At 48.0% G+C, this 23,523-nt stretch overlaps 1 protein-coding gene and 1 long non-coding RNA gene across 5 annotated transcripts in view; one reads left to right on the top strand and one right to left on the bottom strand.

The window, feature by feature from the left end:
• The window catches only part of RUNX1 (RUNX family transcription factor 1), a 242,891-nt gene that overhangs the window by 212,543 nt on the left and 6,825 nt on the right, over positions 1 to 23,523 (bottom strand). The window lies entirely within an intron of this gene.
• LOC121100391 lies at positions 2,789 to 7,368 on the top strand. Its single transcript, XR_005832131.1, has 3 exons — positions 2,789 to 3,114; positions 4,628 to 4,808; positions 5,944 to 7,368. It is a non-coding gene; the product is annotated as an uncharacterized LOC121100391 (long non-coding RNA).

Below are 23,523 nucleotides of genomic sequence, written 5' to 3'. Positions count from 1 at the left end.
ATCTTCATGAGACCAAGGGCCCCTAAGGGACAGGGGCTTATCTTAGTGTCTAGGGGCCCTAGGACTTAGCCCAGGGCTGGCTTTCCAAGGACCCTGACCCAGCTTTTGTTGTCTGAATAGGGTAGCTTGGTTTGCTTTAGCATTTGAAAGGAAGCAGGGAATAGCTTCACCAGGACACCTCTAGCTCAAGTCCCCATAGGTCTCCACTGCCTTGGGGGTGAAGTTCAACTACCTGGCTTAGACTGGCCTAGACTAATCTAGACCGGGGGCACCAGTCCATCCTTACCTTCCAACACCATATTCCGCTTTTAGTCTAAGTGATCAACTCATCATACCCAGCCATGCACTCAGCTCCTTCTGCCTTGCAGATGCTGTTCCCCTTTCCTGTATTACTTTCCCCTGCTCTCCTCTTACTGCTTAAATCCTGACTTCACTTGAAGCCTCTGTAATGGCTCCAGCTCCACTGTGACTTGCCAGTCTCCTGAAATACTCTAGCATTACAGTGTATTTTGTTCAATCCCATGTGGTTTGAGGATGCCACCCAGCTCTTCCGTGTGCATCTGTCTCTAGTCCCCAGCGGTCCTGTAACTCATGCGGGCAAAAGCTACCTGGTCCTCTTTTGTGTCTACAAGAGGCCCAGTATGAGACTGTCAACTTGCAGGGGGCTCGTGGGTGGCGCAGTCGGTTAAGCGTCTGACTCTTGATTTCAGCTCAGGTCATGATCTCAGGGTCGGGAGATCAAGCCCCTGGGATTGCAGTGAGTAAATACGATACAATTTCTTGAGTCCCCAGGGCCTTGGCAGGTCAGATGGGCTCATACCGTACAGCCCCACACCCTAGAAACATGAGTAAGCTCCTATTCCCGGCACCCATCCAGGGAAGGGGATGGACCATGCCAGCCCGCCTCTTGCCTGGTTAATCATAAACCCAGAGCTGTGGAAGCCCAGGGCACCGCCGGGACAAAGGGACAGTTCCTGTGGCTCTTTGCATACGGGACTCCCTGGGGAGCTCCTTTGCCCCTTTGCTGGCATCCAGCACCAGCTTCCTCCTGCAGGGTCCGGACTTCTAGCAGAAGACTGCTATCCTGGAAGATGTCATTTCCATGACAAAGTAGGGAACTGTGAGCCAATGATGGGCTCTTTGCACCATCTCAGGCATCGGAGGGCTTGTCCAGGACCCTACAGTTTCCTACTTGCAGATTTTTCAAACATCGAAAATTTGAAAGCAAGTCATGCCCTTCCCCCAAATGATTCAATACTACAGATAAAGCCAAGAAAAAACTGAAAAAAGGATTATTCTCTAAGGCCTTAAGGGTGGCCAGGGGTTTTTAAAGAGAACTGGCATACATTTGTCTTTCTCTAAAAAAAGTTTTTGTCCTCTCCTCCTAGACCTACCCTCCTGGAGCCTGGAAACACAGAATGATCTCTTAGGCGTGTGTCATCACAGAGCTGACATTTAAGGGCGTGGCGATGAATCCCAGGCTGATAGGGCGCCCGGTTGAAAACACAGTGGTTTGGTGTTTGGGTTTGGTTTGCCCTCATTTAGAAAGTGGCACCCGAAGAAAGACTGAATGAGTCCCGTTTCTGAAGGAGTCCCTAAAGTGCTCTAGCAAGAGAGCAAAGCAAGCATGGACTCGGGGGCTCTTCACAGAGGCCAGAACTGGGGGGCGAAAGTTAAAGCCAAGAGGCCTGTGGGGGTTTTGGTTAGGCAGAGAACAGGCCCTTGGCCTTGGTGGCTTTCTTAGTCTCGCCGCCGTCTTGAGGATGGAGAAGACGAAGTTGCTAGCGTCACCTACCCACGCCCCGACTTCTTCCTCTCACCCCATGATCGGTCTCTGTTTCAGAGTGCAGTCAGGACCGTGGGCTAGGCCGACGTGTGGGTGGAAATCAGATTTAAAAACAAAGAAGTCACCCAATTAATTGAGCCTGTAGATGCCTTAAATCAGGCCCTTGAAATAGTGACTCTTTTTTGGAAATATAATTTGTCTACAACTTTTGAAAGAGCACTTTGTTTCCACGAAGCTCACGGAAGGTTCTGACCCAAGCCGCCGTTGGTGGCCTTTGAGGAGGGTGGTGGGGGCCCCTCATTCCTCCTTCTGCTAATCCCCTCCACAAAACTGGGGCTCCGTCTTGTCTCTGACTCATCAGAAAGCTTCCTAGATCTGGACGGGTGTGGGGAACAAGTCCACTGGGGAGCCTCCAGGCTGCCAATGGCCATGGCAACCGGGAATGCTTGGAGGGGAGTTTGGGATTCCTGAAGCCACAGTCTTTGCTCAAGAGAAAGTTCCATGCATGGCAGAGCCCCTTGGCTTTGGGGCTACGCTTAAGCAAAGTGGGCTTGAATCCTGGAGCCAGACGGTCTGAGTTGGAACTCGAGATTCTGGGCACCATGCTGTGCCTCAGTTTCCCCATCTGCAAAATGGGGCTAATAATAGCATCTAGCATGGAAGGATCATTCTGAGGATTCCACGAGTTGTTCTTTGCAAAGTACTCAGAACAACATCTGGCATGCAGCAAGTGCTATGTAAGTGTTCATGAACCAAGTAACTATAAATAAACGAGGTGGTCCAGGGACGGATGTGTTTTTTTCTCTATTGGACAAATTTTGTTTGCTATTTGTGGAATAAGCAATAATCACAGAAATTCAAAATATAACAACTCAAACAGGGCACCATAGTGAGTATTCTGCGTGTTTGTGTGTGTAAGCGACATAGAAATACACCAACCTGAACGGTACTGCCCTCCCCGCTTCCAGCTCCAAAGCAACTGAGAAATACTCCCTAGAATCAAAGGGAAACATAAGGCATTTTGCTTGAAGAGATGGGTTGGAGAATACTCTGAGGACAGAAGATTACAACCGGGGTTTCCTCCAGTTTCCATCTGAGTGAGAACCTTGGAAAGGACCCCAGGGAGCCCACAGCCTGCCACAGAGCCTGCCCTGTCTCACCCCTGCTAAGCCCTGAGATGGGGCTTAGTTGGGGGAAGGGGCAGGACCTCCGGAAGGCAGACCCTCCCTGGGGCATCCACCAAGAAGACAGGAGCAGAGGAGAACACACTCCCCCCAGTCTCTCCCATTGCATGCGCTTCTCCTCCCACAGGGGAGAGGGGGACAGAGGTAAGAAGAGGCTCAGTGCCATTTTTCTCAATGTTTCCAGCAAGTGGGAGTTCCCACCTAAGAGGCTGACAAGAGCTCCAGGAGTGGCAAAGAGGGCCCCCAACACACAGATCACAGAGAGATACGTGTCATTAATCTGCAACACCATCAACCTACGTATCATAAGCAGCTCGCTGGGGGGTCACTGTCTAATAAAAACTGGACACAGGTTAACGGGGAGCTGGCAGGGAATCTAGATAATAGTAACTTTCCCCCAGGGAGCTGCTTGGTGGCTCCGTGGTCTACCAGCGGCTTTAAGGAAGGAGGTGTGGCTTGCCTTGGGACAGGATAGACAGAGTTGAAGAGTCTGCGTACGCTCAGGGGGGCTGGCAAGAGATAGAGTGGGGGCGCAGGAGGGGCTCCCTCTTGGCCTTGCTTTTGACGGAGTCTGTTGGTGCCCCGTCTGGCCCCACCTAGGATGGCCTGAAATGTAATTGATGTCAGAGCCTCAGGAGTTGGCTCCTTCCTCGCTTTAAACCAGCGAGGGCTCGGGAAGTTTCGAAGCCAGCTCTCCTGCACAAAAGACCTCGAGATCACATTTGCAGATTTCGGCGATCGCTACTGACCTGTACAGTTTCAACCACAGCAGCTCTCGGTGATGCGGTGTTTCCACCATTTAGAGACAACAGGGGTAAATAACCCCAAAAGCATAGATCATTGTAAACCACAGAAGAATAATTAGGCAGTGATGGGTTTCCTGTATTTATTACCTTTGTTGTAAAATCCTCTGTTGAGCTCTAAATTTATATAATCTCATTTTGAATGATGGCTGTGTTTAACGACCAGCCCTCAAAACTCCTGAAAGGGAGCCATCGGCTCTTTGGAGATGATGTAAATGTGAAATGCATTACGACTCCTGTGTCCTTGCTGGAGGAAGGGGGAGCAGGCCTTCACCCCCAAACAGTCCCCCTTCTCCTGTAATTCTCTCTCCCTCTCCGGACAGATCAGGCTGGTGGGCAGCAGCTGCTCGCAAGCAGGGTGGGCTGCAAGGGACAGGCTCCCCTTCCCACAGAGAAGCCATGGGCGCTCACACGTTTCCAGTTGACCCGAGAGGTCTGGGGCTAAAGCAGGGCCTCCCTGCACTTTGTGTCCCAGCCCAGCAGCCCTGCTTTCTCTGCCAGTTGCTCCCCACGTGCAAATGCACCTGATGCAGATGGGACGGGAGCCTGAGTATGAGGAAAAGGTGGGGGGACGATGCTCAGAAACAGGGTCAGCATCCCTTGGTCCAGAGGGGACTGCTGAGGAGTGCATATGACTAAGGATGGACGGAAGAGAGTAGGAACCAGGTGAGTATCTGTGGGAGCCAGGGGGTCCTGTGTGTACATAGGGATGACACATTGTTTTGTACATGGAGGTAACATACATAGAAAATAAAATATTATATTTAATATTTTATGAAATATATATTATTTATACAGAATTAATAAATTAATCATGTAGTTTTTTTTTAAGATTTTATTTATTTATTTGACAGAGAGAGACACAGCGAGAAATGTAACACAAGCAAGGGGAGTAGGAGAGGAAGAAGCAGGCTCCCAGGGGAGGAGTCTGATGTGGGGCTCGATCCCAGGACTCTGGGATCACGCCCTGAGCCGAAGGCAGACACGTAACGGCTGCGCCACCCAGGAGGCCCTAATCATGTAGTTCTACATTAGGTGAGATATATTATATTATTGTATATTATATTAATAATGAGCATAATTATGATTTTAATATAATATGTTAATATATTTACAATTTATACATTAATCTATTTCTATTGTGTTATTATAATTAATATTAATATATTATATTTCACATATTAAAATAATTAAATACCAAATCAAATGTTTTACTATAGGTTGGATTAGATCTATTATAGCAAATATATTTATATTAAATGTATATATGTCATATTATATATCTTTATATTTATATTAACTATAAATTAATATACTAAATATAAATATATATATAAATTTTAAATATATTTTTTTAGTTTGGCACATGGCTGCACAGCAAAAGACCACACTTCCCAGCTTCCTTTACAGCTAGGCATCCCCTCCTGTTTGTTTAGGTTTTGGTCAATGGCCTTCCAGCAGCAGTGTTGTGGGCAAATTTCAGAGCCTGCCGTTAAAGGGAAAGAGTAGATCTTCCCATTCTGTATTGTCTCTTCTGGCTGGCTGGAAGGTGGACATGGTATTGGGGTCTGGGGCAGCCATTTTGAGCCATGAGGTAAGAGCCAGGCATTGTGGAGGGTAGATCATCAGGGTAGATGATGTCCTAACCACTCTGCTCCTTGTGGTTAGGACAATGCCACCCCAACCTTCCCAGCCTCTACAAGAGAGAGGAGCCCACTTTTACCTGTTCAAGCCCCAGTAATTCTGAATCTCTCTATTAAAGTAGCCACAGCAGCATCCTGATACAACACGATGTATTAATCTGCCTGCTATTAACAATTAGAACATGTCTGAGGTCAGAATAGATCTCTTAGCATTTCCCAAAGGACTTCGCATCGCAGAGTTTTAATTCACTCTCTGCATCTTTTTTTCTTTTAACTTTTCAAAGAGCGAGGATCAGTCATAAAGTTCATTCCCACCCAGTGCACCGGACCTAGAGGTAAAGAGGGTACATTATAAATTCAGGCTGGCTGTTTTTTGTTTGTTTGTTTTGTTTTGTTTCTGACCAGGCATTGCTGCAACTCGATGATGACTTTTTAAACCCTCCTGAGGCGCCGTAGGCGGATTTGCTACTTTGCATGTTTCCAGCAATGCTGACATTCTCAACACCCAGTTGCTAACTCTTTTTCAGGAGAGCTCTCCAGGCTGGGGCATCGCCTCAGAAATACTCCCGGTGTCTGGAATGTCAGCAACAGAGTTGATTGTTAGAAACCGCGAGAGCCATGTAAGACCAAAACTAGTGATAAATAAGGATAATGAAGCCTGGGAAGGCTAATCTTGGTCAAAAATGAAGTGCGAGCTCCAAGTCAGGAGGCTGTTCTGCTCCTCGAGCCCATAAACTGACCACTAAAGTCCTTTCAAAAGAGCACCTCGCAAACTGCTATAGTCACGACAGAGCTATTGCGATGCCGGCAGTGTGCGTGGGGAGCTACTTGGAAGAACGCTGAGAGGATAGTGTGCAAATTCCGGAATATATAGTTAAAATCAGATTTATTATTTTCTCTTTGCAATCTTTGTATTCGTTTGTTTATGAGCCTGTTTAAATGAGAACGACGTTCATAGAGGGCATTTCAATGAGGTCTGCAAGGTCATGAAACTAATCCTGCATCAATTCGAGCAACTGCCCACGACAGAAAGCTCCTTCTTAAGTGTATTCGAAGCTCTCCGTGGCCTGGCCCTCCACGGGCCGAGCAGCGGGTCCTCCCATGGTGCTTCCCATGTGCTCCATACTGGTCTTACGAGGCGGCCTTCAGTCCCAATCGACCGTGAACTTCACTGTTTATACGTGGCTCATGCTAGCCTTGGCTCATCCTCTCCTCCTTCCCTAAGAATGAATCATCCTTTGACCTGAATTCTTACTCCTTTATTTCGTCATAAAATTGAGTTATTTATTATTTGAGTCTATACCTGGATTAGCCCAAATGTATGGGGCCTTTTATTTACTTGGCTCTAGCAAAGCAGCTTTAATTAGGAGAACACGGCACTTCAGCAGGAGGCATGCACGAGATAAAGAATAAAGGGTCACAGAAATGGGAAGATAGGCTTGCAAAGCAGAGTGTGAGGAGTGATTCCCCACGAGGAACTGCTTGGCAGGAGAATTTACAAATTTGAAGAAGTTTCTAAGGGAGGAAATGGGAAAATGATATGCCTCTCTGGAAATCCTTAAAAAATAAGCTCAATTCTTATCCCCCCAGGGTAGTTATTCATCATGGACACAGAAAGATTAAGGGAGGCATATGGTCTGTTTCTACCCTGTGTTTTTGGACAAAGAAGAAGAACAGAAGCCAGTTTGAAGCTTCAGGAAGAGAAGCTTAGTATGGCCAGCTAGAGAGGCCCCAGCAATGATCAAGACCCCTGTGGTTCACAGCGGCCTCTCCCTGCTCTGCTGCGAGTCAAGGCCAATAGGAACCATTTTCTGTGATTGGAGAGATTTGTGGGGGGGGGGGGTTCTTTTCGTGCACAGAGAAGTCTGTATTACTGATTTGAGCACACAGAGTTTTATAGCTTGTGTGAAACTATTTTCAGGTTAATTCTCAATTACACCCTTTGCCTTGGAGGGTCAAGTCTTTTGGTTTCCAGCGAATACTGTGGTTGTACCTGTGGTTACCCACTGACTTCTCATCTGCTTTGCTTATCTGATAACAGGCAAATGGGGAAAGAGCTTTTAATATCCCCCAAAAGGGGAAGATTCGTAACTAGTTATTCACCGCATGGAATCAGGCCAGGTCAGTTTACTCCAAGAAAGAAAACAATCTGGATATTGGACTTTGGGGTTGCTTTTACACAAGATTTTGGTATTACTGGTCTCATCTGGATTGCTTTTTGCTTCTCTTTTCTTTCCTTTCTTTCTTTTCTTTCTTTCTTTTGTTTGTTTGTTTGTTTTGTTTTTTCTCAAAGCGGGGTCAGAGCGTTGTACACTGCAGAGGAGAAAGCAGCCTCACCTCCTTCTCAACTCTCATTTTCCTGACAGCTCGTCAATTTCAGCCCCACACCCGCCCGGATCTGCCCCTATCCGCCCAGGGCGTCATCAGCCGGTCCCTCTGCCCCAGCAGCAGCAGCAGCAGCAGCAGCAGCGAGGGGATCCTTGAGAAAAAGCAATGGGTGAAGTAACTGAAAGAGCAGCATAGAAAGCAACAGGCAGAAACGGCGGGGACGGGAGCAGCCAACACAGGAAGGGAGGTGGTGGCGCGGGTCCTGGTGCGCCGTGCGCTGCAGCGACGGAACTTCTGCAAAAGCTGCCTGCCCGCGTTATCAGCGGCGCGCAGGCCTGTGGTTTTCTCGCTCTCGCAACCCTGCTTTAACTGCCGGTTTATTTTTCGACAAACAGGATGCCTCCATCTGAGGCTGTCAGCATCCCAGGCTCATAGAGAGAAAAGAGGTAGTACAGCCCCACCCTAGAGGCAAGGGGGGGGGGGGTGTGGGGTGTGTGTGTGTGGGGGGGGTCTGTTTCAAGAAGCTTCCCAGAGAAGCGACAGCCCTGCAGGTGCAGCTTCTGGGAAAGCATCAAGAAGGGCGAGGAGGCAGGAGGGAGTGACACCCGGTCCACCACCCCACACCCTGTAACTGATTACACCGCTCTGTCTTTGCAAGAATCCGGAGACAGAGAGGCCCAATCCTGGGGGGCCCGGGGGGTGGGGCAGTTTGGAGATTTAGGGCAATGCTCCTCAGACTTGAATGTGTGCACAATCACCCCCTGGGGGCTTTTGTGAAAATGCAGACCGATTCTGCAGGTCTGGGCTGGGGCCTGAGATGCTGCATTTCTACCAAGTTTGCCGGTCATGCTGCTGCTGCTGGTCCGAAGCCCACATTTTGAATCATAGCAAGGCTTTGGGAGATTCCTGCGGATCCTTCTCCATAAATTTCTCTGTGTAGGCTACGAGTCCCAGGCAGAGGGTTCCACGTTAGAGTGGATCCCCATGGATGCCCCGCAAGTATTTCAGGCAAGCTGTATCTATTGCCGTGGTCCTGGTTTAACACCAGCCACCTTGCCAGTGGAAAAGGAAATTCCTTTCTGCTCCAGAGGGAACAAAAATTTGAATGAGTTAAGGGATTTTTTTTTAACATCCCAGTGGGGAACACCTTCAGGGATTCAGGAGACTCTAGGTTGGGTTCTGAGCCCAACGATGGTGGGGAAGGGGTGGGATGTGACAGATAAATGAAAACTCGCACACAGAAAAAACCCAGGCAGTCAGAGTCTTCCTGATGAGGAAAACTTTTGCATCTCATAGTTGGAATTCCCACGTGCCCACAGCTTTTCCAGAAACTGTCTAGTTTGGGGGAGCAGTATAGAATATGGAACCCATATTTAGAATGCTATGACATACACTTTAAAATAAATGTTTTTGAGTCACACGGAATAAGCAGAAAGTATGATCTGAGAGACCAGACTAGAAAAGTCCATAGGAGTGAGAAAAATCACCAGAAGTCTCGCCATCTAGAATGAGTAAGTCCCTCCAGAGGAGGAGCTAGCTGTCAGATGTAGAAATAAGTTCTGCTAAATTCTGCCAAACCCTGAAATTTCATGAAGATTCTATTTTGACTTCATCAAAACCAGTCCAAGGCTTCCTGTTACTGAGTGTTTCTCAAAGTCCCACCAAGGTTACAGGGCTGTTAAAATGCAGATTCTTGGGCCTCTCATGGTCTCTCAGGAGGCCCCAGGAATCTGCATTGTAACAGACCGCGCAGGGGATTCTTCTGTATTACCAAGTTTAGAACCCCCTCGGTGGCAAGTTCAAGTCCAGCCTCCTTGCTTCAGCGTTCAAAGATCTGGCTCCCATTTTACTGCTCATTAGTGAACTGGTGTGGTCTCTTCATTACCCGTGAGCATCTCTTGAACCAGCTCGACTGGCCACCTCATTCCTGTCATCTCTTTCGTCCTCCCCAGCCCTGGACTCAATGACCTCTTCTCCTCGGGGCCCTCCTCAGATCACTGCTTCTCATTCAGCAGCCAGTCATCTTCCTGGTTTGTGAGGCTTCTTACATCTGCACTGTGCTATTCGATTAATGTGCTTTTCACTGACTCTTTCCCCTGCTTGGGCTTTGCCTCCTTTACTAGACAGTAGGGCCATATCGTCTTTGTATTCCAGGCCACGTTCTATAATACATGGTCATGCACTTGTCAGCCCTTCAGTACATTTGCTGATGGGTCATTGCTAACATGTTTTACAGAGTGTCATTAAGCAGGCACACCGTGGCTCTGGGAGCAGAAGAGGCTGGGAAGGGAAATGGGGTGCTGGCCATAAGGTTGAGAACCTGCTTATATAGTCACGATAGACACAGAGAGAGTGGGGATAAGGGAATGTGGACCCCTAGCTCATTGGCTTGCCATACGAAGTGGGGAAGGAATTTCTTTTTGTTAAATATAGTTTCCACTCTACTTGAAATCCAGATGATCGAATCTATGAACCAAAGGATGGGTGTTTGCTTTTCACACTCATCCCCCAGTATGGATCTCTTGCATAGCCTCTCCCCGCTGTCTCCCCTGCTCCAGCTGACGTCCCTCCTTCCTTTTTTGGCAGTTGGTGGTCAGCTGAACAGCCTGCTCTAAGCTCAAGTTAGAGGAGATTTCATGTGTTACATATAACTAAACAGAATAAAAGTATTGCAGCGCATTAATGATTTGGTACAAAGCAATAAACATGCCTCAGCTATAATCCTGATATAGCTAGGATTACTGCTCCTGTAATCTTGGCTTTCTTTCCTAGCCTTGCTAAATTCTAAATTTTTATTTCTGTTTTCTCTGAGCCTCCATGTTTTCACGTTCAAACTCGGCATCCTCATACTGGCTCAGAAGGCATTGGGTGGCAGGGGGGATAATGTATGGAGACCCCCTGGCAGCCTGGCACCCAGTAGGTACCAGTGACCCATAATGCCCTGCCCTGCAGGTCAAGTATATACTTCCTGGAGGAATGCTTTCTGGTGTTCTAGGCTATTCCTTGCTTCAGGCACGTTCGCTGCATCTTAACCACATGCCCACTGTTGCCCTCCAACCCTTAACTTCTCTCTTAAAGGAACCTTTTGGTCTCAGTAGGAATTCCTTCTTTCTTGCGTTTTAGGCACATCCCTGTTGGCCATCTGGCCCCTGTCCTGACCGGTGTGGAGGTGTCCCCCAGCTTTGCTCCTAGGACTCCAGCCTTCTCCTTATCTTCTCTCTCCAGCCTGTGATCTGGTGTCTCTAAATGCTCTCTGGTCTTGTCTCTTTACACTGGGTTCTCTTGTCTTTTATCTGCCTTCTTCCTGTTCCTCTGATACTCAAAGTCTTTACTTTAGTCTTCAGACCATGTGTTGAAGGGGATAGCTTCCTCCTCCACAGAGTAAAGAGATTAGGATCCTCTTTTATAATACCAAGGTGCTTATAGGAGATACGAGACTGTGAAAGTCCTCGGGATCCCCAGATGACCTCTGTGAGCATAATTTCTGAGACTTTGCAGGTTTTCCATCCACCTGTCTACAGGTACTTGTCCTCTGAAGACATGCTCAACTGCCTCCCCAATTTCAGGGGGAGGGGTCACACTTTCCAGAAAGTAAAACACCAAGAGGGAATAAAGGGTAGAAATGCATCTCTGCAACCATAACCCTGGTGGTATTACAAGGTTGGGTTTCTCAAGCTCGTCGCTGTTTACGTAGCTGGGGAGGACTGTCCTGTGCGTTGTAAGGTGTGTGGTAGCATTTTTGCTTCAACCTGTTAGATGCCGGTGCACTTCTCCTGTCCCCCCACCAGTTGTGACGACTGAAAATGTCTCTAGACATTGCCAAAAGTGCCCCAGGGGCAACATTACCCCTTGCTTCTCACACGCACCCTCTAGTTAAGAACCACTGATTTAAGATCTCTGAAGGTGAAATGCATGGTGAAGAAAATGGGAAAAGTAAGGAGAAAAGACTAGTCTGAGAAGAAGTTCCCGATATGTGGTCTAAACAAATTAAAAAGGGGACTGAACGAACAGATCCATGGGAAAGGAAGCAGGCGAACAAACCTTAAGGAAAAGAACGAAATTACTAATATAAGAAGGCATTTATTTGGACCAAGGATCCACTAAGGAATGTTCCCGAATGGAACAAAAAATGAGGCCCGGCCTTGACAGGATCCCTTCTAGCTGCAGATGTGTCTGTGGGCAAAGCTGTGTGCGTCCATGTGACCAGGCCCTAGGCCTGGCAGAGGGGGATTTAGGTGCAGACGGGCTTTGGGGGAATGGTCAGTGTGGTCAGGAGCGCAAGCTACGACAGTTGTCCAACAGATGCTGAGGGTCTCTGAACGGAACGGGGAACACCCGTATATAACCTCACCTGCCCAACAGTTCACTGAAGAACATTTTCCCCTAAATCGAGAGGTATAGAGAAAGCATGCCGAGTGCCCTGGGCTAGCCATTCATGGGACCGTCTGTGTGTCGTCTCAGCTCCCTGAGACTTTACCGAGAAAAGCAAAACAGAGACCCTAAGGACAAATCCGCTGCACGTTATGTACAAAACCTCTTCCGGTTTTCCACTAGTTCTTTTTTTTTGGACAGGATGCAAATGGTTTAGCTTTCCCATAGAAAAGGTGTTTTTGAGTTCGTAACAGAAGAATTGAAGGCATCATTTCCGTTGTTTTTTCTTTGGTGTCTTAGAGATAACCCAGTGGGAAATGGAGTGGACCTCATTGTCTGTCCTGTGATTACAAATTCTCTTGGTCATAGACATTCATTCTCCACAGAGGTATTCAATTAAAAGCACAAGCCAGTCAGGGCACCTGGGTGGCACAGTCTGTTAAGCTTTTGACTCTTTGTTTCAGCTCAGGTCATGATCTTAGGTTGTGAGCTTAGGGCCTTGGGATCAAGCCCTGTGATGAGCTCCATGCTCAGCAGAGTCTGCTTAAAATTCTCTCTCCCTCTTCTTCTGCCCCTCCTCCCTGCTCTCTTTCTCTAAATTAAATAAATAAATCTTTCAAAAAATAAAGCACTTTCTCATGTGCTTCTCCATGCCTACTTGCTCAGCTTCCCACAATAGACACCCACCACCACCACCAACACCCTTTGGACAGAGGTGGAGCCAGCCCCATGCTGCCTGCTTCTGTTTACCCTAATATCCTCACATAGTCTCTCCTATCCTTAGCTAATCATAGGAGTGAAGGGGGGAACCAACTCTGATTAGAGGTCCTAATTTCTTGCTCCCTGCTGTGGTTGTGTGGCTGGAGAGACTACTGTGGCCTCTTCTGTTCATACAACTGGGGCTTCTACAACTCAGCAGTAAGCACAAGGCTGATGGATTTATCCATATATCTGTTTACCTGCCCATCCATCCATCCATCCATCCATCCATCCATCCAAACATCCACTCATCCACACATGCATCCATCCATCCATCCACCATCCAAACATCCATGCATCCACCCATGCACCCATCCATCCATTCAAACATCCAAACATTCATCCATCTAAACATCCATCCATCCATCTATCCATCCATATCCCTCTATCCATCCATCCCTCCCTTTATCCATCTATCCACCTTCCAAATATCCATGCATCCATCCATCCATTCAAACATCCATCCATCCACCAATCCACCAATCCATCCATCCATCCATCCATCCATCCATCCATCCATCCATCCACCCATCCATCCAAATATCCATCCATCCACGCATCCATCCATGCATGCATGCATCCATCCATTCAAACATCCATGCATCCATGCATCCATCCATCCATCCACCCATCCATCCAAACATCCATCCATCCATGCATCCATTCATGCATGCATCCATCCATCCATTCAAACATCCATGCATCCATCCATCCATCCATCCATCCACCCATCCATCCAAACATCCATCCATCCAAACATCCATCCACCTAAACATCCATCCATCCATCTATCCAACATTTGTTTAGTGCCCACACCTTGCCAGGTGCTGTGGAAAAGAGGAAAAGGAGACACGAGATTATTTCTCAATTTGCTTAGAGTCTCTGGGAGTATACATTTATAAACAGAAAACCTTGAATTACATTTTGGTAAGTACTGCACTACATATATGAATTGAATAAATAATAGTTGGAACTGGAATGCGCCCTGTTGCATGAGATCATGATGGGCACCCTAGAAGTCTTGGCCATCACTGCATCACTCTGGTAGCCCCATGGCTTCAGGAAGCAAACATAAACTGTGTCCATCTACGTCTGTGATGGGGATATGGGAACACCTTGCTCTCTGTTCTTCAGCATTCTCCACAGACACGTGTCCCAGGACTTACAACTTGCACAATGACTTCCTCGCACTGAGCAGTAGACCCATTGACTGGCTTTCATAACCCTGCTATAAGAAATTATGGGAGCAATGGCAGTGGTGCAGAAGAAGTATTTTCCCAAAGAGGATTTGAAATTATACGTAGAAAAGTGCAATTGAATATGCTTTGGCATTTCTGAAACTTGACTCAATCTTCAATGAGCTTTGGGCCCTTGAAGCTATCCTTACCTCGTCTTTTTGATTATCTTTCTTCTAGATATCGAGAGTCCTCATCAAAGACATGCTGACAAACCCAATATGAAAAAGGAAAGAAAATGAGTTGTTCAAAATCAGGATTCAGAAACGCGACCCAAGTACTTCAAATGGTTTTGAAATAGTGAAGAGCTCTTTTCTCGTCAATTCACAGTCCTATTTCCCTCGATGTTTGTAGTTAAAGGACAAGATCATTCATTTTTAATTTATTCCAAAGGACATGAATGCCCAGGTCACATGCTTTCTGGAAGACCATCTCTTACGTATGCTCAGCTTAGTGTTAAGCACTCAGGACCCCAAAACAGACACAGCACGGATCTGGCCATGCCACTTCCCAGACGTGTGAACTTGGATGCATTTCATGGCCACTCTGTGCCCCAGTCCCTTCTATGTAAAACAAGGAGACTAATGTCCCCACTGTATCAATGACAACACGGATGTGAGTTCCTATTTGTAGGCACTTAACCCAGGGCCTGGTCCTTGGAAAATGCTACATACTAGTGCTTGCTCAATAAAACTTGATGTTCCCACAATGCTCTCTCGTCACTTCTTATGGGATGACTTCCTTCTTCGGAATATCATCCATTGTGTATGTCAACCACAGCAACCTGGAAGCATTGTTCCAGGAGTACCTAATTTTCTCTCCTTTGCTCTAGAAAAACTATTGAAGGTCAGGGGAACAGACCTGGCTTCTTCTAGAAAGTAATCACAGTCTACCAATTCTTTCTTGCTTGTCTTCAGCAGGCTGGAGTCGTGGGTACCTCTTATTTTCTGCTCTTAATTACGGGTAATATGGCTGAGCGCCCTAATTTCAAGGCCCCTGCCCATGGACTGTCAGTTTCTATCCTCCTAATCAGCCTTGGAAGATGGGCGGATCGGGGGTCAAACCGGGTGGGGGGGATGCAAACATGTTAGAAAGGGTCAGAATTACCATATCTTTTTATTTCCTTGGACCCATAAGTAAATGGGGAGCAACAATAGTACATCGGTTCCTAAGGTTTCTCTGGAGTGGTGGTTCTCAAACAGGGGTGATTTCATCTTTCAGAGGACATTTGGCAGTATCTGGAGACATTTTTGGTTGTTACAACTGGGGGAGGTGGGGCTACTGGCATCGAGTGGGTGTAGGTCAGGGGATCCTGCCGTATGTCCTACAACACACAAGACACTTTTCCCTAACACAGAATGGCCTGATCCCCAGAGTCAATGGTGGTGAGGTTGAGCAACTCAGCACAGAATTAAGAGAAGGCAACTTCTCAGCCTGCCTGATGCCTTTCCCTTACAACGTCAGAACCGAAGGGTCTCAAGCACCTGCCCTCTCATTACACAGGTGGGACGGGGAGCAGATGATCACCGTGCAAGGATGCAGACAGCCCGGAGCCAAGACCCCGAGTCAGCCCCGGGCTTCTCTACTACACTCCGTGCTGTGTCCAATGCCAGCCCGGCCACCGCGTCACAGGATGGGAGCGGGTAAGCCAGAGACATTCCAGCTGGGCTCTGCCTCCCGCCAGCCCTGTGGCCTGGGCTGCTTTCTTAACTCAGCTTTGCTTCATGTGTCTTTTTTATTATTATCATACAGAGATTAAGAGCTGTACTTTTCTCATAAGGTTTTTTATTAAAAGGGATGACGGTGGCAAAGTTCTTGATGCATTGTAAGCACCTGGTTAATGTTGGCTGTCCTTCTCATTAATAAGCAACAATGAAACTTAATTGTCACCTGACATGCAAACCGGAACCCTTCTCAGCAATAGCGCGGGATCTGACGGAGCCTGGTGGTGGGGGCTCCCTGTCATCCTCCTGGTCCAGAACCTGTCAGGGACCCTGCAGAAGGAGCTGTCCAGGCTCATCTAAGGCAGCGATGGGCGCCAAGGGCCCTTCTCTGCCGTCTACTCCTTCAAGCCACATGGCCTTCGTTGAAGCGTGGAAGGGACCGATGAGGCTGTTTGAAACGATGCCAGCCGTGTCTGTGTGAATGACGTGCTCGAGCCTAACCTGACTTGGTCTACGTGGGCAGGTTGGGCCTCAGAGGGGGGCCATGGTGCGCCTGGGAGCCAGGATTCCCCAACAAGAACCAGAGCCTGGCTGAAGGTCAAGTGGAGATCACGGAGGGAGGACGGAGGAGGAGGGAGGAAGGGAAGTGGGGCCAGGGCGGGCCGGGCCCTGAGGTGTGTGCAGATGGCCCTAAATAAGCATGCAGGGGCGTTTTCTGAGTCACAAGAATTCCCAAAATATAATCTCTAGTGTACGCCGTGGCGTTTTTATTTCCCTGTCAATTGCACACTCTGCGTAAGGAAAGCCAGCTCGTTTGCGGGAATACAGAATCACCTTTCCAAAGCAGCTTTATTAGTTTACTATTATTATTTTTTTTTATTGTGGAGAATAATTAGCTTGAGCGCCTTTTAATTTGTTCCCATTAAGATGTTTGCATAGCAGCAATTAGAGCCTGGCGGGCTCCCTGCAATCTCCGTGGGCAGGGCCCTCTCTCCGCTGTGAGCTGGCTTTGGGGGGAAACGCAATCAATTATTGCGGCCTTTGCCACGTGGAGCCCAAGGAGAAAGGGAAGGAACTTTCTGTGACTCTGTGGTACTGGTTGCAGAATAATCAGATGAGAAATGCCTTTTATACAAATAAGGTTAAAGAGAAAAAGAAAATCTCCAACCCACCTACTTGAAAACAGGGTTTGTAATGATGTCAGAGGACTTCGAAATTGATAAATGTTTCTGCCGAAGGACGGAGAGACTGTTCTGAAAGGCTCGCCAGGGAGTGGGTCCCTTGCACTGCAACTGGCCCCCGGTGATACTGAGGGTCCTGGTTACAGGAGGGACTGAAGCCACTTCTTGCTGTCAGAGCTGAATCAACTGCTTCCGGGTCGAATTTTTCTCTCAACCGTGGGAATAACTGGATAGGAGTGTTTGCTGGGACCTTCACTGAAAACCCTGGCCAGGCTCAGGGTCATGGCAGTGCAGGCTCCGGGGGGCTTCCTGGAGGATGAACTCAGGGGTGAGGCCCCTGATGAGCGGCCAGATCATTCTTTGGGTTCTTCTGTACGTGGGTCCTGGACATGGGCCAGGATGGGGCCAGAGCAGTGCCTGGATATGCAAATTTAAGGCGACCCCATCTCTCAGAGTCATGCCAGCATGCAGGGCCGGCCTCCCCTGATCCCGAGAGTGAGCGCCTCCTAAGACTTTTTAGAAAGTGCCTCGCTGTCTCAGGAGAGAGTCACCCCTGCTGGACTCCCAGACTGATGGATTGAGACAACTGGCTGGGAAGAAAGACTTAGTGGTGACTTCTCTCCCGACCTAAACCAGCACTTCCGTATCGTCTTGGGAACAGGTTATTCTGGCTAACCCTCTGGTTTGAGCACCACTGGCTTCTAGAAGTATCTCTTGTGACTGCCCTGGAGCCCCATGAACGGCTCCCTTGGGGGCGGCTCTGATGGGGAGGAGGAGGAGGATAAAAGGAGTGGGTGAGGGCAGCACTGACACTGGTGGGAGGGACCCCCGGCCACTGAATGTGTCCAGTGTCATGTACGCAGTCCCGGACCGTGGATGGTGTCCCCCCCTGGCTCAAAGCCACTTGAGGTTCGACCTCCCCCCCCCCAACACACACAGCGTCACCCGCTGTCCAGGAACCCGGATCCGTCTCTAACCATATCACCTGTCAAACCAAGAGCATGGTGACCTCCCCACAGGCCGACCGTGGACTCTGCAGCGGCACCTCCATTTACTCCTGGCTCCTGCATTTACCAGCAGCCTCGCCTCAAGCAGGTTACCTAACTTCTGCATGCCACACTTCCCTCAATAAAACCGGATTAGTAACGAGAATTCCTACTCCTAGGTTTGTGCAAAGGATTTAATGAGGTAACACAAGAAAATGCTTGGCACCACGCCATGCTGGTACGTAGCTTATGCTCAATAAATACCAGCCTTACTCCGATCAGTTTAACCCTGGTAAGCTCAGCCCTCTGCCAAGAAGCACTGTGATCATTTCTGTGCTGATCTGTGGGGAGAGAAGTAGACCCCACTGTTCATCCCAGCACGTGCCTGGCTCTTGGCACAGGGGCAGAGCTGTGTTCTGGGCTTAGCGGAGGTTACTTTCCTGCCCTAGCCTCTGTTCTGCACACCTTCCATGGCATTTCTCAGAGTTACTTTTTACTTACTGACTTCTACGTGCTCATTGCCTCATACATTTTATCTCAAGTCCTCTTGCCAGCCATGCAAAGGAGGGATCATTGTACCCACTTCACAGATGAGAAACCTGGGCTTTGCAAGTTTCAGTAAAAGGCTTCAATTCACACAGGTGGTAAGTGCTGGTGACAGGGTAGAAACCAACCCCCTGATCCCAACCCCCTGGGCTCCCTGCCCTCCCCACGCACCCACCCATGACCCACACCCTCTGCTCAGGCCTGTCTTTCTGGTGTCCCTATCAAAGACAGCTCATAGAAAAGGACCTGATGGTCAAGCACACAGGATTCCTTCTGGAGTGAGGTTGATGCTGAAACATCAGCTGACGCTTCCAAGTGAAGGAATAAAGGTCGCTTGTAGGGGCTGAGTCCCAGTTACAAAATAAGAAGTTTGCAGGTATCTGGAAACTTTCTGTGTCAGATTGAAGTATTGTTGCGGAGAGGGGAGGGGAGGGGAGGAAAAAGCATCACAACTTGCACTTTTAGGTTTCTCTTATTTTAATTTCTATTTTTAGGCTGTGTTTTATGATGCATATGCCATAATTACATCAGTAGAGCAGTGCAGGCGTGTCATTTATAAGTAAATAACTATGCCTAGGTTTTGAGGCATGCTAATTAAGTTTTATTTGTATGTCACATGATTAGAAGAGTTTGGAAATGACTCTCCACTTTCAGAAGTTCCTGTTCCACCTACAAAAACTTTGTCCAATGTACATTATGGGGAGAAATCCCAGTGGGTTCTCTAAGGCATGCGGATTTTTAATGCTAGCCTCTGTGAGCGTTCATGTGCACGTGTGTGTGTGTACGCGTGTGCGTGTGTGCATGTGTGTGAGAGAGAGCGAGAGAGAGAGAAAGCTCAAGAGAGGAAAAAGCTTTTATTTTTCTTGAGAGAGGCTGCTTGAGAGTATAAGTGCTTTGAATCAGGAGTGCCGTGAGGACATATGTCCCTGATGGGAGTGTAGCCGGGGTTCAAGTCTTATGGGAAGATAGCATTCTCCACTTCACAGGGGTTCCTTTGAGAGCTGGGGGCTGGGAGCCTTGGCCCAAGCCATCTCACCCCTCTGTGCGAATACGGGCATTTGCAGTTCCTCTGGTCACAGATTTCACCAGAGACTCTCATTCAAACCAACCTGGTTAACCCTAAAATTGCTTAAGGGGGTGGCCGGTATGTGGTGGGTAGCTTAGCTAAGGCACTGCTGGGTTCATCGGGTAAAAGAGGACACCCAAACCACAGGGTGGGTGAGAACATCCAAATCACACCAGGGCAGAAGACGCTCTTCTGCTCCATTTAAATTGTTCTGCTGAATGTTTTCCCACAATGGAAGGGATTTAGCCTGTAAAGGGTTGTGGTGTCTGACCAATGAAAAGAGTAATTAAGGAGGATTAGGAGAGCTGTCTGTTAATCATGGAGACTCCCAGGTGGAATCTGCCATCTACGTACGTCCAGTGTCTGGAAAACCCTAAGAGACAGGAGCCAAGCAGATCCAGCTCCTGGTTCTAACTCAGGTACTGACCAGCTGCGACACCTTGGAAAAGTGAATGTCTCTGGGGCCCTAAGGCTCAGCGATGTCTAAGATCGCTCCAGCCAAAATATACAGTATGTAGAATGTGTTACATGTTATGTGCTCTGTATCGTATGTTATACATACAGGCGTATTTAGAGAGTTATACAGTTAGCCAGTTTCAAATGCCAACTGAAACCATATAGAACTATCTAGATAGAACTATGTACGCACACATAACCTAGAAAGCCTAATACAGGGCCCAGTCTTAGAGTTCATTTGTTATTTAAACAGATTCCTCTACCTCTCTGATTCAATGATCTCTTTGTTTTGAACACAGCCCATGTGGAAGTGGGAGGTGTAATGGAGGCATAGCTTCTTTTCTTAAAAATATGAAGCAATGACACAGGATGATTGACAGCCGGACAGAATTTCCATTGTTGGCATTTGTACATCTTTACATGACCCTACCCCCTCCCTTCACAGTGCTAATATTTGTTTAAGGTTGTTTAATAATTGCTCCTCTGCTCTAGAACTTTGGGAATAATAGCCAATCTGATCTTTATCAACAAACAGTAGGTTCCATAATAATGATGTTGGAGCTCGAGTTTCTGTTCACACCTGCCAGGGCCTATGTAATGTCATTTTCCCCTGTTCCCACCACATTATGTAAACCAGCCTATAAAGGGCTGGGACAGGAGAGGATTCCCGAAGCATAGAGCTATTTTTCCTTCCTCCCAGGCCCTCCAGACCCTTGGATGGGTTTTATACATAAATGCAGTTTCAGATTTTTACAAATTATGCTCTTGCAAAGTGGGTGAGTGTCAAGTCCAGCTGTGACTGCCGGGAAGGGGATGGGGCTGCCCAGACGCTGCCTGCACATGGTGTGAAATGGGGGGCTCGGTGCACAGAGTTCAAAGTGCAGCAGAAGCTATGTGATAAAGGGCAGCCAAGTGCGGTTGGTGTTAAAACTGCTCCCGGAAGAAAAAAATGGCCCCCAAACCAACGTATTTCAGTTTATCTCCATTCCCCTTCGCACATTTTGAGGCTAAAATAGAAAATAACCATTGAAGGACATGCATGCTAAATTTTTTTGCATCGCAAAAGGAAACAGCTTCTACCTTGAGCCATGAGAGAGCAGCTCTGACAACCTGTTTCACCTCCCCAACAAGGCTCGCCCCAGGGTGGCCTGTGACCACAGAGTATCATGCAGTAGGTTCAGGATTCTAAGTGACTAGTTTGCTCTTTTAAACACACCCCTACCTGGCAAACTGACTACTGCAATAGTTTCTAGACATTTCTATAAAATCTAATAATGAAAAAAGAATGTCTGAAATCTTTTACGTTTTCAGAAGAGCCACAATGCTACTCAGGACTAAGCTAGCCCTCAAGGAGGGGTAGAGACAGAGGTTTGCTTTTCGAGCTCCCAAGCTATATCGGATTTCTCCCTCATCTAAGATTTCACTCACCATCAGAGATCAGAGAAGGTTCTTTTTCGGAGTCACAGCCTCTGTGGAGGACATCCCAAACATGAGAAGTAAAAGTTGGACAGCTAGCAAGGAAGGTAAAGTAGCAGCTTTGCGAAATGTCAGAGCCACATAACCCTTGCTTTCAATGGACCGGGTCTCAAGATTTGGTGAGTCGTGTCCTTGGTTCAGAATCAATTTAGCACAAGCTGTGAGTGGACCCAAAGGAGCATTCGTTTTGAAATCAGCAGAGCCATGGGGCAAACCTGACGAGCCAACTGAGATTTCTATTTTTGATGACCTTTTACATGCGGGCTCCTAAAATGCTCACTGTTTAGAAAGAAGACCACGTGAAAAAAGACCTAAGAACCATGGGCTGTGAGGACACAGGGCCACACCAAATCAAGCCTTCTCTAAGTGCACATGGATCTTACAACACAACAAAATGAAAGATTTACATTATTTCTTATTTCAGGGAAAAACTGAATAAAGATTTCTTTTGTCTTGGGGCGCCCGGGTGGCACAACGGCTAAGCGTCTGCCTTCGGCTCAGGGCGTGATCCCGGTGTTATGGGATCGAGCCCCACATCAGGCTCCTCTGCTGGAAGCCTACTTCTTCCTCTCCCACTCCCCCACTTGTATTCCCTCTCTCGCTGGCTGTCTCTATCACTGTCGAACAAATAAATTAAAAAAAAAATCTAAAAAAAAAAAAAAGATTTCTTTTGTCTTAAGGAGGCATTGACTTGCAGGGAGACAACTTGGTATCCCGACTGAGGAAGTAGACAGGGCCCGTCCTTACAAAGCAGACATAATCTATCACTTACAGAAATACAGTGTGGATAAGTGCTCGACCTCCGAGATCGAGGGTTATTATCTGGCTGTCATAGTTCCATCGAAGATAAAAATATCTTGCAGTAAAGGTAAGGAGGGCAACTTAAAAAGAAAAAAACAAATTGTTCCCCTCTAGAAATTTTGTAGAAAAGAATTCTCTTAAGAAAAAAAGTTGTGGGGGGTTGGGCTGTGGGGTTTTGAGAATGCAGAAGAGTCAGGGCTAGGAAAACTCGAACTATTTCCAGTTACTGACCCGGACATTAGCCCCAAGGCCAGGTGCGGTGGCCCTTGGAGAAGCAACACGCCCATGGACGTGAAGCTTTCTGCGTTTCTTCTCTCACAGGAGAGGCAAGTGTGATTTCTCCTTCCAAAAAGAACATAGGCGTGACTCCCTTGGCTCCCTGTAACCAACTCCTGGCCCTGCCCCACCCCATCTCCTGCCTCTTTTGCTGTCAGTAAACGAGAATCAACATTTCCCCGCCCCAGCCTCAGCTTCCATCCACAACTTAAAGAATTCGGGGTTTCTCCATGTGTATTTTCAAAGCACTGTTGACACGGAAAGAAGTGGTGGGACAGATGGGACGGGATGTCATGGGGAAGCAGCCCGTCTAGGAACTGCTTTTGCTGTCATAGGGGATGCCGCATGGGGGTCCCACTACCTCCCCTCTGCTTTTCTCTGCTCTTGGGCAGGACAGAGAGGACTCCTCTGTCCCAGGCACTTTCCAGCCAGAGGCTTTGCGACATGGGTCTGGCCAGCAAGATCTATAAGGGGAAGTTTGCGGAGACAGGCTTCCTTTCCTGAAGCAAAAGACAGAGCCTCACAAGGAGAAGGGGTTGAGGCCTCGCATCGCCTCCCTGCCCGGACAGATCTGAGGTTCAGGCCAAAATAGAGGCGCATCCAGGCCCCACCGAACCAGCCGTGGGTCCGTACTCCTGAACTGCCTGCCGCAGGAGACAGGCCAATCCCGCTGCCCAAGCCGCTAGAGTCAGATTTTCCTAAATGGGCGGCCCAAGGAATTCGCACTCATAAGCCCTAGCAGGAGCTTTACACGTTATGTCACTGTGGTAAAATGCGTCGTTGCAATCATCTTGGATCCGTGGGTTAGTTCTCTTAGCTCCTCTCTCCCTTCTGGGCCATCATTCCGTGTTACCAGGAGACTAGAGGGGAAGAAGAAGGGAGAGCGAGAGATTTGCAAAGCTAAGAGAGTATGAGAGCGTGTCTCTCCGATGAAGGCGGGGGGGGGGGGGGGGGGGGGGGGG

Source organism: Ursus maritimus, unplaced genomic scaffold (assembly GCF_017311325.1).
Source record: "Ursus maritimus isolate PB19 unplaced genomic scaffold, ASM1731132v1 scaffold_4, whole genome shotgun sequence".
Lineage (NCBI taxonomy): Eukaryota > Metazoa > Chordata > Mammalia > Carnivora > Ursidae > Ursus > Ursus maritimus.
The sequence above is the reverse complement of the archived record's forward strand: the minus strand, read 5'-3'. Positions and strand labels throughout refer to the sequence as shown.